This window comes from Scyliorhinus canicula, chromosome 6 (genome assembly GCF_902713615.1).
Source record: "Scyliorhinus canicula chromosome 6, sScyCan1.1, whole genome shotgun sequence".
In the NCBI taxonomy this organism is placed as follows: domain Eukaryota; kingdom Metazoa; phylum Chordata; class Chondrichthyes; order Carcharhiniformes; family Scyliorhinidae; genus Scyliorhinus; species Scyliorhinus canicula.
In genome coordinates, this window is record NC_052151.1 from 154,379,162 (window position 1) to 154,396,248 (window position 17,087).

The following is a 17,087-nucleotide window of genomic DNA, read 5'->3' on the forward strand; positions in this document are numbered from 1 at the left end:
CTCGGACATGTCCCTCTGTGACTGTGTCACTGCCTCGGACATGTCTCTCTGTGACTGTGTCATGCCCTTCACTGCCTCGGACATGTCTCTCTGTGTCTGGATATTGCCCTTCACTGCCTCGGACATGTCCCTCTGTGACTGTGTCACTGCCTCGGACATGTCTCTCTGTGACTGTGTCATGCCCTTCACTGCCTCGGACATGTCTCTCTGTGTCTGGATATTGCCCTTCACTGCCTCGGACATGTCTCTCTGTGACTGTGTCACTGCCTCGGACATGTCTCTCTGTGACTGTGTCATGCCCTTCACTGCCTCGGACATGTCTCTCTGTGTCTGGATATTGCCCTTCACTGCCTCGGACATGTCTCTCTGTGACTGTGTCATGCCCTTCACTGCCTCGGACATGTCTCTCTGTGTCTGGATATTGCCCTTCACTGCCTCGGACATGTCTCTCTGTTACTGCGTCATTTCCCTCACTGCCTCGGACATGTCTCTCTGTGACTGTGTCATGCCCTTCACTGCCTCGGACATGTCCCTCTGTGTCTGTGTCATGCCCTTCGCTGCCTCGGACATGTCTCTCTGTGTCTGATATTGCCCTTCACTGCCTCAGACATGTCTCTCTGTGTCTGATATTGCCCTTCACTGCCTCGGACATGTCCCTCTGTGACTGCGTCACTGCCCTTCACTGCCTCGGGCATGTCTCTCTGTGACTGTGTCAGGCCCTTCACTGCCTCGGACATGTCTCTCTGTGACTGTGTCACGCCCTTCACTGCCTCGGACATGTCCCTCTGTGACTGCGTCACTGCCCTTCACTGCCTCAGACATGTCTCTCTGTGTCTGTGTCATGCCCTTCACTGCCTCAGACATGTCTCTCTGTGACTGTGTCATGCCGTTCACTGCCTTGGACATGTCTCTCTGTGTCTGGATATTGCCCGTCACTGCCTCGGACATATCTCTGTGACTGTGTCATGCCCTTCACTGCCTCAGACATGACCCTCTTTGTCTGGATATTGCCCTTCAGTGTCTAGCGAATGTCCTCAATTCCCTTTGTGAATAGACCAAATTCTGGAGCACCGCTGCAATATAAATAAGCACTCAGGACATGTCCGCCTGTGACTCGGCTCCTCTGTCCTGCACCTCACAGTGTGACCGAAGCTTTAGACGTCCTGACATGTGCCTCTGACTCCTTGCTCAAGGCTTTCTATTGCAGATGCCACCCTTTCAGTGTTAGACTGGGCACCATCCATTGTCAGCAACATCTCCAGCACCTGAAGGCAATTAGATTCCTCCAGCTGGATTTGCAGGTGCCGGAGTGTCGGTGACACGCCCTCCTATAAAGTCTGGTTCTGAATTTGCATCTGCACCAGTGATGGGATAACCACAGGTACAACATCTATCTTGGGGCAGTTATTTCCAGGGTTGGACAGCCCTTTGATTGGCTGCATGCTCTGGAGTCTACCTGATGTGCTACAGCAGGTGTGTGGTGCTCACCAGAGGGTGACCCAGGAGTCTGTCTGCTAACATGTCTCACTGAGGTAATTGTCTCTGCTCTGGTGGATGGTGCAGGTGAAAGCACTCACACATATGCACATATTCTTCATACATACACACACTCACACATGCACACGCTCTACGCACATGTACATACTCACACTCTACACACATGTACACACACCCACATTCTACGCACATGCACATTCTACACACACATTCGACACACACACACACATACTCACACACTCACACATACATTCCACATACATGCATATTCTACACACTCTCACACACCCATTCTACACACACTCTCACACCTTCACACTCACACCCTCACGCACACATTCTTACACACCCAATCTCACATTTGCTCCGTCTCACATACATACACATTTTCACAAACACACTCTCTCCCACTCTCTCACACATTCTTTTTCACACTCTCACACACTCTCACACATAACACACAAATGCTCTCAGACACAGTCTTTTACATATATACTCCATCACACACACACTCACACTCTCACACTCACTCACACGCTCTCACAGCCGCGCACCTACACACTCCCTCTCACACATATTCACACACTCATTCTCTTGCATTCACACGCTCAAACACACACACTCTCACACACACTCTCACACACACACACTCACACACACATGCACTCTCACATACAAACATACACTCTCACATATACACCCACTCTCACATGCACACATCCATACACACACACTCTCACACACGCACATACTCTCACATGCACACATACACTCTCACATACATACACGCACACACACCACACCCTCTCACATGCACACACATTCACACACACTCACATACACACACACTCCGACATACATACTCTCACACACATGCTCCCTCACGCATTCACCCAAACACATTCTCTCACATGAGGTCGGACTGGATTCTCCATTTCAGAGGCTAAGTGTTGATGCCGGGACTGAATCGCGTGAGATCTATGGATGAACATACACCCAGATGCCAGAACAACCTCCAATTCAGCAAAGTTTACCTGTAATGACAGAGCCTACTTGTCTGGCAATAGTGAGACAAGATATGGAAGTTATAAGGCTTTCACACTGTCTGAGCATATGAACTCAGAAACTTGAGATGGGGGGGGGGGGGGGGGGGGGGAACAGATGGGGTAGTGGTAATGATGTAAATACATAAGATATATATACATACATTGGGGGAAGTAGTATAAGGGTCTCACACACAAAGAGTTAATGTAGGACTGACTATAGTACCATCCACAAAGCGATGTAAGACAACACAACCTGTACCCGGGACTCAGTGTAGTGGACAGTCTAGTGGACAGAGCCATGTGTAGAGGCAAGCACGAAGGCAGCTCCTAGTGTAGACCTTTACTGTACCTGTACATATAGTTTCTAGCAGCTAATAAATATTTACTGTTTGTTGTGATGTCTGTATGTGTTAATGCATGCTAAGTTAACGTAAAGTAAGTACAGACAAATGATCACTAGATGGCAACACTAACAGGACCTATAAAATAAGTTTCCCGCTCTTTCTTAGTTAGTGTGTCTGTGGAGAACAGCGAGAGTGAAGACGTGATCAGATCAGAGTGTAGTGAATTATAATTAGAATTGTTCATGTAATCTAAACTTACTTGTTTTACTAGTTTAGTATTGAAGTGAAAGAACTCACTAGTTTATTATATATTACTCAATAAACATTTTGCCTTCATGTGGAAGACTTTGACTATTTCTCATCAGAATTCAAGACAACTCGGCAAGACAAAAGAGTAATATTTCTATTACAATTTAGTAATATAACATGGTACCAGGTCAAAACAAGCTTTAAGATAGACTAGTAAGAAAATCAGAAAAGAAAAGATAAAGTTCCGATATTGACTGTTCGACTGTGGAAGTCATCGCAGCAAATGGATCCTTGACAGCAAATCGATTCGATGGACCAAGTGCAGGCTCCCAGACATCTGAAGACTACTGGTAACTTAAATCTTAATTGGAAGTAATTTAAACAACAATTCCAGCTCTATTTAGAAGCTCACGATTTAAATATAGCCTCTGAAGCTAGACGCATAGCTGTTCTTCTGTCCCTGACAGGTCAGCAAGCTATCGAAATTTATAATTCATTTTTGCTGAAGGCGAAGATAAAAGTAAATTTGGAGTGATTGTCGCAAAATTTGATGATCATTGCAAAATGCAAACTAATGAAATTTTGCAGCTATTCAGATTCCAAAAGACTTTACAAAAAAATGGAGAATCCATCACTAGCTTTATCACTGATCTTAAACGACTAGCCCAGACTTGTAATTTTGCTGATTTGTATGACTCTCTAATCAGAGATCAGGTCATTTATGGAATAATGAACGAAAGTCTAAGCGAAGCTCTATTACGGCAAAATGATTTAACTTTAAAAATCTGTATCGAAAAGTGCATTTCTCGGGGGGTGGGGGGGTGGGTGGGTTGGCGCTGCAGAACCTTTGCAACTAATACTGAGGCGGCCAATGTAGCTATGATTTGGAAGTGGGCAATGGAGGGGGGGGAGGGTGTGGGAGCAGCTTGAGGCGGCGTCATGTAAAGGTACTAGTCTGGGAGCTTTGATAACGGCTCCTTTGCCGTTCTGGCCGACCCGTTACTCCACAAGTCCGGTAATGGTGGCGACACTGCGGATCTGGGGACAGTAGAAGAGATACAAGAAGGCGGAGGGAGCATCGATCTGGACTCCGATATGCACCAACCAAAGGTTTGTCCCGGGTAGGATGGATGGTGGGTTCCATAGCTGGCAGAGGGCAGGCATCAGAAGGATGGGAGATCTGTTCATAGACCGAAGCTTTCCCAGTTTGAAGGTGCTAGAGGACAAATTTAATCTGCCACCAGGAAACGCCTTTAAATATCTGCAAGTACGAGCCTTGCTGAAAAAACAGGTAGTGGCCTTTCCGACGCTGCCGCCACTGAGGATACAGGACAGGGTGGTCTCCGGCACCTGGGTGGGGGAGGGGAAGGTGTCAGATATCTACCAGGAACTACAGGAGGTGGAGGAAACCCCGGTGGAGGCGCTCAAGGGCAAGTGGGAGGATGAGCTAGGTGAGGAGTTGAAAGAGGGTCTGTGGGAAGAGGTCCTGGGCAGGTTTAATTCCTCCTCATCATGTGCCAGGCTCAGTCTAATTCAATTTAAGGTGGTCCACCGGGCACACATGACGGCAGCGAGAATGAGCAAAATTTTTGGGGTAGAAGACAGTTGTATGAGGTGCAAGGGCAGCCCTGCAAACCATGTCCACATGTTTTGGGCATGCCCGGAGCTAAGAGAGTTCTGGCAAGGGTTCGCGAGGGCAATGTCCAAGGTGCTTAACACAAGGATAGTGACGAGTCCAGAGATAGTGATCTTTGGAGTGTCAGAAGACCCGGGAGTTCAGGGGGCGAAAGAGGCCGACGTCTTGGCCTTTGCCTCCCTAATAGCCCGGAGACGGATTTTATTAATGTGGAGGGACTCGAAGCCCCCGAGTGTAGAGACTTGGGTTACCGACATGGCTGGGTTTCTCAGCCTCGAGAAAATAAAGTTTGGCTTAAGAGGGTCTACGCTAGGGTTCGCTCGGAGGTGGCAGCCGTTCGTCGACTTTCTCGTAGAAAATTAAAATGTCAGCAGCAGCAGCAATCTGTGGGGGCGTGGGGAGGGGGGGGGGACAGTGGTGAGTGCTTCATTGGGATGGTGTGGGAAGACTGGGTCGTGTGGGGTAATGTCTATTTAATTGTTATTGTATATCCTCTTTTTACACTATGTTAATATTCACTCTAGTTTGTTTTATTATTGTTACTACTGTTTTATTATGAAAAATTCTGCAAAACCTTAATAAAAATACTTAAAAAAAAGAAAAGTGCATTTCAAATGAGCAGAGTAAAAACCAATAGAATTTTATCCACGAGAAAAGGCGCGAAAGCCCACCTCAAGGTTGAGAAAGTTAAAATGGTGTCGCAGGCAGCAAAGAAACATGTTCGAGACAGCAGCTATCTTCCGCGCACACATTCCAACTTGGGACATGCGCAGTTCGTATCGATATGCGAGACTCCGCAAAAGAAGTCTGCGCATGCGCAAACGTCACTCATGAGTCAGAGAGACGGCGTTATGACATGCTACTGATGTGGTAACACCCACTTAAAGGGGAATTGTCCTGCACAAGGAAAACACTGTTTAAAGTGTTCAATAATAATAATCACATATTGTCACAAGTAGGCTTCAATGAAGTTACTGTGAAAAGCCCGTAATCGCCACATTCTGGTGCCTGTTTGGAGAGGCCAGTAAGGGAATTGAACCCGCACAGCTGGCATTGTTCTGCATTACAAGCCAGCTGTTTAGCCCACTGTGCTAAACCAGCCCCGAAAATTGAACCACTTTGCTTCTCAATGCAAATCATCAGCAAATCTTCTCCCAACCGCACAGAAAAAGAATTATAATGTAAGATCGATTGAAAAACATGAAAGAATAAATTCACAACATGAATGGACAATGACCATGCATATCAACAACAGCCCTACAGGTTTTAAACTGGACACTGGCACTTCTGCCAATTTGCTCAACTGTCAGGATTTATCGTCCATCCGAGGGGTTACAAGATTTTATCTGCAGCATGCACACTCAAAGATGGCAATCAGATTGTGTCACATGGTTCGTGTCATTGAACAGCTCTCAACAGAGACATTCAGAGAACATTACAATTTGAGATCGTGGATGATCACAGATCTTCGTTATTAGGTGCTCAGGCATGCAAGGAGTTGCAGTTGATTCAAAGGATCTTCCTGAAAACATCAGAGACATAGAACATAGAACATCGAACATACAGTGCAGAAGGAGGCCATTCGGCCCATCGAGTCTGCACCGACCCACTTAAGCCCTCACTTCCACCATATCCCCGTAACCCAATAACCCCTCCGAACCTTTCTGGACACTAACGGCAATTTAGCATGGCCAATCCACCTAACCTGCATGTCTTTGGACTGTGGGAGGAAACCGGAGCACCCGGAGGAAACCCATGCGCACACGGGGAGAACGTGCAGACTCCGCACAGACAGTGACCCAGTGGGGAATCGAACCTGGGATCCTGGCGCTGTGAAGCCACAGTGCTATTCACTTGTGCTACCATGCTGCCCCAGAATTTATGGGGGGGGGGAAATAAACTGCCTCCAACAGCACCCTGCTGGATTTGAGTAACTTTCTATTTTGTAAATCAGGGGAGAGTGCGAACACAGATTAGAAAGTGATATTCAACAGTTACTCAGTGAATACCCTGATATTTTTCATGGTATGGGCACATTGCCATATCAATATAAAATTCTACTGAAAAAGGATGCAAAGCATATCATCCATCCGCCCAGAAGAGTACCAGCGCCTCTAAGAGAAAGATTGAAAGAAGAACTAATGCGATTGCATTCTCAAGGAATCATTTCCAAGGTAACACAGCCGACAGATTTGGTTAGTTCCCTGGTCTGTGTGAAAAAACTATCAGGAGATATCAGAATATGCATGGATCCTAAGGATCTTAACAAGAATATACGTCAAGAACATTATCCGATACCCAAAAGAGAAGAAACCAAGTCTGAAATGTCAAATGCAAAAATTTTCACAAAGTTGGGTGCCTCACAAGGTTTCTGACAGATGCAGCTTGACGATTCAAGCAAGCTCCTCTGTACATTCAACACACCTTTTGGAAGCCTTTTGGAAGGTACTGCTTTAATAGGATGCCCTTCGGGATCATCTCTGCCTCAGAGATATTTCATCGAATTATGGAGCAGATGACTGTGAACATAGTTGGTGTTCGGGTCTACGTAGACGACATCATTATCTGGTCTACCACTGAAGAAAAGCACATTGCAAGTCTCAGGAAAGTATTTAAACACAAATATTAGTATGGTTTAAAGTTAAATCAATCAAAATGCACATTTGCAACCTCATCATTAACATTTCTTGGGGATAACATCACAGCCAATGGTATCAAACCAGATGAAGAGAAGAGTGAAGCCATGAAGAGAATCCAGCAACCGAAAGACAAGAAATCTGTACTAAGGTTTTTTGGTTTTGTCAATTTCACAGAGAAGTTCATATCCAATCCATCTTCCAGAACTTGCCCTACGTCAATTAATGGCTGGACAACAACAACTAATACAGGCTCCAAGCTTGAACGTTTTCAACCCAACGAAGCCCACAAAAATCTCATGCAAGTCAAGAAGGCATTGGTGTAGTCTTACTCCAGCAAGATTACCACACCAACCAATTGCGTATGCATCAAGATGCATGACAACAACAGAGTGCAGATCATAGAATCATAGAATTTACAGTGCAGAAGGAGGCCATTCAGCCCATTGAGTCTGCACTGGCTCTTGGAAAGAGCACCCCACCCAAGCCAAGCCCACACATCCACACTATCCCCACTATCCCCATAACCCAGTAACCCAGTAACCCCACCCAACACTAAAGGCAATTTGAACACTGAGGGCAATTTAGAATAGCCAATCCACCTAACCTGCACATCTTTGGACTGTGGGGTGAAACCGGAGCACCCGGAGGAAACCCACGCACACACGGGGAGGATGCGCAGACTCCGCACAGACAGTGTCCCAAGCTGGGAATTGAACCTGGGACCCTGAAGCTGTGAAGCAATTGTGCTAACCACTATGCTATCGTGCTGCCCGCACTATGCTACTGTGCTACCATTATGCGTAAACCGAGAAAGAATGCTCAGGACCCGTAACTGGCCTTTCAAAATTTCATGATTATGTTTATGGTCCACCTAAATTCACAGTTGAAACTGACCATCGACCTCTCATAAATATCATTGATAAAAATCTCAATGGTATGACCCCAAGGTTTCAGAGAATGATGATGAAATTAGGGAGGTATGATTTCACTCTAATCTATACGCCTGGTAAAGTTAATCATTGCAGACACACTTTCAAGATCTATCAACACAGAAGTTCGACCAATGGAATCAATTAATGATATAGAAGCTTATTTACAACCATACAGAGAAACACGTCTTGTGTTAGATCAAAAACTGAAGCAGATATGTGAGGAAACACATAACCTTATGTAGAGTGATGCATCATCTACAGCATGGATGGCCAAAAGAACACTGTCCACCATACCAAAGTATACAAGCTGAACTGACAATATTAGATGGCATACTACTCAGAAATTATACAATTGTCATTCCAGAAAGTCTCAGGTCAGAAATGCAAAGCAAACTTCATGAAGGACATCTTGGTATCGAGAAGTGCAAATGAAGAGCTAGGCAAGTTGTGTACTGGCCGGGTATTAACAAGGATATTGCTGAAATGATTAGGTTATGTTCAACTTCTCAGAAACATCAACCATCTCAATGTAAAGAAACGTTACAACAACATGACATTACTACATCACCATGGATGAAAGTATGAATAGACTTATTTCATTTATTTGGAAAAGACTACATTCTCGTGATTGACTACTATTCCAATTTTCCGGAAGTAATGAGAGTACTGTGGTGATATGAATCACTGTAAATACACAAGGGGTTAATGTAGATACACTACAACTAAGTAAACACTAGAGGGAGCACCAAAAACATCATGATATGCAGACATACAGCTAATGAACACATAGAATAGGACACGACCAATGGGCAGTCAAGACACCTAGAGGAGACACTACCAAAAGGGGACAACCCATATATAAGGACAGGGCATACATGCTCTTTCTCTTTCCACAGGTGACACTTAGAGAGAAGGACAGGGGCAGATCAGAAGCATCACACCCACCGCATGGCTTAGAGCAGGCTGGTTAGTTAGACTGAGTTACTATAGCAAGATTATCAGGAGAGTCAAACTCATAGAGAACTGTGCTCATGGTTCAATAAATCACATTCAATTTACTTCAAAGTCTGGGGTATCTTTTGGTGAAAGCTGCATCGAGTTGCAGCCTGTGTTATCCCAGAGTACATAACACATCAACTACCTGATCTCACCTCTACAGCTGTGATCAAAGCATGTAAAGAATTTTTTGCGAGACATGGCATACAGCAAACTTTTATGCCTGATAATGGTCCGTACTTTGCAAGCTGGGAGTGGACGGAATTTTCAACAACATACAATTTCAGTCATGATACATCAAGTCCTCATTTTCCACAATCAAATGGAAAGGTGGAAAAAGGTGAACATACTGTAAAACAATTGTTGAGTAAAGCTAGAGATTCTCAATTGGATTTCTACTTAGCTTTATTATATTATGAGCCTTTCCATTGACCTCAGGCTTATCATCAGCACAAATGTTATATAATCACGACATTAGAACCACATTACCTCAAATTCATGTTGATGGTCCTGATCAACTAGATGTTTTGAAGAAAATTCATCATCAACGTGAGGAACAAAGAAATTACTATGACCAACATGCAAAAAAACTAAAACTTCTTGCAGCAGAAGATGTTGTAAGAATCAGACTTCCTGATATAGGCTGGTCTGACACTGCTATGGTTCTTCGACAAATCTCAACTAGATCCTGTCTGATCAAAACTTCAGACAGTGGACTGATTAGAAAAAATCGATGTGATCAAAGTTCACGTTCACAAACCAATTTTTTCGAGATCATAACTTAAACCAATCTGTAACCAGGCATGTTCAAAAACAATAATCTGTTCAACCAGAACAACAGAACATTAAAGTTTCTACCTCTCCGATCAAACTGGGAAGATCTACAAGATGTAGAAGTACAACAATTTGTATGAATGTATGAACTTTTAAGTGATTCATAATTTGCTGTACTATGCATATCGAATACTGTATTTCTCATGTACCATTTTCTTTTTTATGTAAATAGAAAAGTGTAACACAAAAAAGGGGGGATGTAGTGATCTCTGTCTGTGTTAATACATGTTAAATTAATGTAAAGTAAGTGCAGACAAATGCTCACTAGATGGCAACAATAACAGGACCTATAAAAGATGTTTCCGCTCTTTCTTTGTTAATCTAATGTGATCAGATCAGAATGTAGTGTATTTTAATTATAATTGTTAATTTGATCCAAACTTACTTGTTTTACTAGTTTAGTAAAAAAGTGAAAGAACTCACTAATTTATTATATATTACTCAATAAACATTTTGCCTTCATGTCGAAGACTGTGACTATTTCGCATCAGAATTCAATACAACTTGGCAAGACAAAAGAGTAATATTTATATTACAATTTAGTAATATAACACTGTTCACCTACCTAAGACAATTAATACCTTAATAAGACCCACTAAACTGCACCTCACACCTTACAACTGTTGCTCTTTGTAATGAACTCCAATTGGCTTTATTGGTTATCGTTATTGTAAATAAATATTGGTGTGGTGACGGAACTCCTGCCTCCCGTGGATTACTGCAGTGGCGACGAGGTAAACTACGAATTTTGCGGAGACCAGCTGCCGCACTCGGAGGGTAAGCCTTGCCATTTTAAAAATGCCGTTTTTTGGGAGGTTAGAGGCATTCGACCCGGCTATTGAGGACTGGTCCCAGTATGTGGAGAGAATGTGTTACTTCTTCCGGGCAAATGATATACTGACGAACGAAAGGAGACGGCTTATACTGCTGTCGGCGTGCGGACCCTCCGCTTTCGCCATTATACGTAGTCTGACTTATCCCGATGCGCCGGACACGAAAACTTTCCAAGAAGTAACGGAATTGGTGAAAGAGCACTGTGACCCAAAACCACCCCTCATTTTGCGTAGGTACAGATTCTACACTGCGAAGCGGGAAGACAGGGAGTCAGTTACAAATTTCTTGATCCGCCTGAGAAGGCTGGCGGAAAAATGTGAGTTCGGCCCGACACTAAATGAAATGCTTCGGGACCGGTTAGTGTGTGGTATAAACGACCTCACAATACAGAAACGCCTGTTGGCGGAAATGGAGCTAGACTGCAGGTAGGCGTTACAGCTCGCACTGTCCCTAGAAAAGGCAGCAATTGAGGCGCAGGAACTACAGGGCACGCCAATGGAGGTAGATACCTGTGAGAGGGACTACCCCAACGGGTCCTGCTACCAGATAGCCACTCTCAGGAAAAAGCAGAGGAATAGAGGGAAAAAGGAAAACCCCAGAACTTCCCCCAAGTCTGCCAGGACTAACTGGAGACAGAGGGAAGTACCGTCTGAGGCTCCCCCAACAGAGAAGGACCATTTCTGGCACCAGACAGAGTGGGGTAACAATGACAGAAACCCTAGAAGGAGGTGGCAAAAGAGGAATAGCAGGTGGGGACGCAAGGAAGTACACAACCTAGATGCCCCATCCTCCTCCGAAGGGGAACAATTATATAATATTACAACGAAGAAAGCAAAACCCATTAGGATTACCCCACGGGTGAATGGGCGGCCGACAATGATGGAAATAGACACGGGTGCGGCCGTATCAGTAATGGGAGTGGCAGCAGTTAGAAAAATCAAAGATGGACTCCAGCCACTAACCCTAACAAAAACATCGACGAAACTTAAAACCTACACGGGGGAACCCCTGGAAGTTCTAGGCACGACTCATGTACCTGTGGAATATGAGAAACAATTGCTCAGATTACCATTGATGATAGTAGAGGGCTCCGGACCGAGCTTAATTGGACGGAACTGGCTGAAAGACCTGAAATTAGATTGGATGAAAATTTTCCAGAGTGGAAGCGGGCAGTTGAGTGGAGTACTCCAAAAATACCCGGAGGTCTTCCAGGAAAGTTTTGGGGAAATCATAGGCGCCAAAGCAACTTTGCACGTGGACCCAGAAGCCCTTCCGAAATTTTGTAAGGCCAGGCCGGTACCTTTTGCATTAAGGAAGAAAGTAGATGATGAAATAGAAAGGTTACGGCGCGACGGCATTATCAGACCAGTACAGTTCTCGGAATGGGCAGCGCCGGTGGTACCAATTTTGAAGCCAGATGGCTCGATACGTCTCTGTGGAGATTTCAAACAGACAGTAAACAAATACGCAGTGCTGGACAAATACCCAATCCCGAAAATAGACGACCTATATGCCAAATTGGGAGCTGGGCTTTTGTTCAAGAAACTAGACATGAGCCACGCCTACCTGCAGTTAAAACTGGACAAGGGCTCCCAGAAGTTTGCTACGATCAACACCCTGAAGGGCCTTTTTCGTTATACTAGGCTACCTTTTGGAGTGTCATCAGCCTGCGCTATATTCCAGCGTACGATGGAAAATATTCTGCAGGGACTACCGCAGGTGGCGATTTATTTGGACGATGTCTTAATCACGGGTAGGACAAACTGGGAACACTTAAGGAACCTGGAGGAAGTGCTCAGGCGTTTCGCAAAGGCAGGCGTACGGCTAAAAAGGGAAAAATTTGTTTTTCTGGCCCCACAAGTGACGTACCTGGGATATAAAGTAGACGAGTCAGGCTTACACCCATTAGAAGACAGAGTAAGGGCAATAAAAGAAGCCCCAGCTCCCACCATGGTCCAGGAGTTATGATCATTTCTAGGGTTGGTAGCCTATTATGGAAAATTTATTGAAAATAGGGCGTCCATCCTAGAACCCCTCCACCAGCTACTAAAAAAGGGGCAAGAATGGAAATGGTCCACCAGCCAAAACCGAGCTTTTAGGGACATTAAGGAACAGCTGTCATCCGAAAATGTCCTAGAGCATTATGACCCAAGGAAGGAGTTGGTGGTCACTTGTGATGCATCCCCCTACGGGGTAGGAGCCGTCTTAGCCCATAGAGGAAGGAATGGGGAAGAACTGCCAATAGCCTATGCTTCGAGGACCTTGGAGATGGCTGAGAGGAAGTACGCCCAAATCGAGAAGGAAGGACTGGCGGTGATATTCGCAGTAATGGTGTGGTGACGGAACTCCTGCCTCCCGTGGATTACTACACTCTTTAAAGTCGCCAATATGATGTTATATCCCAACAGTGTCGCCAATACTGTGGGTGTTCCTATTTCTCTTACTGAACCATAAGGCTTTCCCGTATATCAGTCAAATGACCACACAACCAGTTAGTCAGTTCAAGTTCTAAGATGGTTTATTTGCACATAAGTGTTACTTTGACATGCAAGCACAACAACTTAAACTACAGCTATCAACTACAATAACCTATACTTAACTTCAGGATGACCAGCACTGTGCAAATGGATAAGGTCTTTATCTTGATCTCACGTGGCTGGTTTGAAGAAGTGGCTCTGTCTCTGCTGGGCTCGTCCGTCAGTAGCGATCGTTGGTCTTGAACTTGGCTGGCTGTTCCTGCCACAGTTGGCTGGCACGGGCCGGATTCAAAGGAGGCTGGCACAGGCCGGATCCAAAAGATGCAGAACACATGTCTGTGTCCCCTTTTATCCCTCTCGGATTTCACGCTCTTTGGGACAGTCCTTAATTTGGACCCAATAATTCGACAGGCTTCGATCACTGCCTTTGATTTTGGCCAAAAAGGGGCGGGTGACTTGGTGGCTGGGTGGGTCCTTAGCGGTCATTGACCTTGGCAGTTGGGCTGTCTGAGTAAAGGGAGTGATACCGATCAGTCTGTGGCTGTATTGGTTTCTTGATTGGAGTCCTATTGTTCTATGGAACATAGAACATAGAACGATACAGCGCAGTACAGGCCCTTCGGCCCTCGATGTTGCACCGACATGGAAAAAAACTAAAGGCCATCTAACCTACACTATGCCCTTGTCATCCATATGCTTATCCAATAAACTTTTAAATGCCCTCAATGTTGGCAAGTTCACTACTGTTGCAGGTAGGGCATTCCACGGCCTCACCACTCTTTGCGTAAAAAACCCACCTCTGACCTCTGTCCTATATCTATTACCCCTCAATTTAAGGCTATGTCCCCTCGTGCTAGCCACCTCCATCCGTGGGAGAAGGCTCTCGCTGTCCACCCTATCTAACCCACTGATCATTTTGTATGCCTCTATTAAGTCACCTCTTAACCTTCTTCTCTCTAACGAAAACAACCTCAAGTCCATCAGCCTTTCCTCATAAGATTTTCCCTCCATACAAGGCAACATCCTGGTAAATCTCCTCTGCACCCGTTCCAAAGCTTCCACGTCCTTCCTATAATGAGGCGACCAGAACTGTACGCAATACTCCAAATGCGGCCGTACTAGAGTTTTGTACAACTGCAACATGACCTCATGGCTCCGGAACTCAATCTCTCTACCAATAAAGGCCAACACACCATAGGCCTTCTTCACAACCCTATCAACCTGGTGGCAACTTTCAGGGATCTATGTATAGAACGGGCCATTAAAATGCAAACGAGTGGGAGTTTCGATCAGGTCTAGCTATCTGGGTTGCAAATTCACACAACCTCTGTATCTGTCTGAGTCGGGTTGGCCACAATTCCCATGGTCCTTTGCAGGTGGCAATCTCAGATGGCTACACAACACAAACCATTATTGTTGAGACCAAGGTTTGGCACATTTCAACTTGGGAGTGACAGCATCTATTCCTTTAAAATGAAATTCAGAAAATGCAACTGATCTAATATTAATTACCATTGTGCAGGAGGAAATGTTTTAACCTTGCTTTAAACAATTTTTCATCATCTTCAGCTTGAGCCATAGAAGTGAAGTATGCATTTGTTTAATTCCCTACTGTTTGATAAAAAGATATTCAGAACTGCTTTTTTCTCGTATGCTTGCAGTCATAACATGTTGAATTGTATCACTGCATCACGATGAAAATGATACACAGCTCTTCGGAATCTTCTCCCTCTCAAATAGAATAATTTTGCCAAACTCTCTCTCACGAATGAGGTGCCCCTTTGAGTGGCTGGGAACCTGTTTATAAATGAAAGCTTGTTCAAGGTTAGGCTGATAATATATACAAAGGTTCTTATTATAGGATTATGCGTTTTCAATAGGCCAGGCTACGTGACAAAAGAGGTCAATAAAAACTTGTTTCTAGAAGAAACTGTTTGCACTTACCAGCAAGCAAGTTTCACAGAAAAAACTGAGAAAGGTTTTTCTGATGGGAATTTAAATAACTTCAAATAGACCTACTGTGACAGAGGGTTTGGTTAATGTGGTACCTCTCATGTGATCTGTATAGACGTATTTTTCGATATAGCTATGTAACTTATTGAGAGATGTGATCAAATGCATGCGAAATGATCTGGAGAAGGTTGCGGTGACTGCTGGAGGCCCCTGGGCATCAGGCATTAAATTTCAGTTCAATGTGCCACTGATATATTTGTTGTGTCCTTCACCTTTTATTGGATGCGTTCATCAGTACAAAGAAATCTGCTCTTTGTTTTTTTAAACAGAAGTGAATTTTGAGCCTGTGGTTTATGTTAATGATTGTCAGTGAAGAAGATCGGAGCTGTCATGAATGACAAACTGACAAGAGTGATGAATGCCGTTGGCACAGAAACTATAGAAACAGGAATGTTAGCTTGTAGTCAATATAGACGCGTATTCAGATAGTTAAAAAGAACGTGGTCAAGTGTGGCCCAAAGGGAACGTTTGGTCTTTGTATGCATTGTGTTGTAATATCTGGCAGTAGTAAATGCTACTGCTGAGCACTGGACCTTTAAAAACTCTCATATCAAGAATGATAAGGAAAAAGAGGTCTAATCCTTTTTTTTCTATTATAACAGGAATATTTCCATATATATTGACAGTGCCAGAATTCTCCTGCTGAAGTTTATGAGATTTGACATTGTTTTACATAGTGTTAATCTTGCATTGTTTGTTTACTTTGTGCACACTGATATGTAAATACTGAATTTGACTGAACACATGGTGGTCAGTTCATTGGGAAATCTGCTACACATTTCTTCAGCCAGCTTCTGTTTGGTTGCCTCACTGACTCTATGGCGGTAATAATAATCCTGGCGAGGAATGAAATGCAAGTCTAATAATTTAGCGCTAGAGAAATAGCGCTAATCTCATCATAAGCATTGCAATGTCATATTATACTTGCTCGCACCTGAGCCGGGGGAATAATTATAAAAGATAAGCTGTGTTTTTAAGCAACTCTCTCTCTGTATATTCACCTTCCGAGTACTGATATCACTCCACCTTGCATGCCCAGCAATAGAGATTTGACTGTTCTCTTATCATTCACATGGAAGCTTCATGTTATAGTAATCTCCAGCAACAGGGTGAACTTTTCTCAAAGTAGGAACCTGCTATCTCAAGCTAAAACAACCCTGCTTGCAGCCATTCGTTTTCATTGCTTCTTACTGATGACTTGGGGTTTGAAACCCTTTCACTCCTGTTTTCCCTGCTACCCTGTATCAATGAATAAGTTAGACAATGACCTTACGTGGGTGGTCAGTGCTCAAACGTACATCGTAAATAGACCCTTGTCTTTCTTATTGACCAGAGCACTTGGGGCAATGATCGGATGAAAAGTGCAGCGGCTTTGATGCTGGAGGTGGCACAATGCGTAGGATGTGCTTAAATTTAGTGCTATGGAAGATTGGAGTAAAAGTTAATTGAGGGGTGGAAAGTTTACAGACCAGACATCTCTGAGCCTTCCCCATTTTATAAATCTAAGTTGCAGACCTACATCCCTGATATTCAAATGTTTGACGTATTGACAAATTTGTGTGTTAAACACAATACGAGACTTGCTACCAT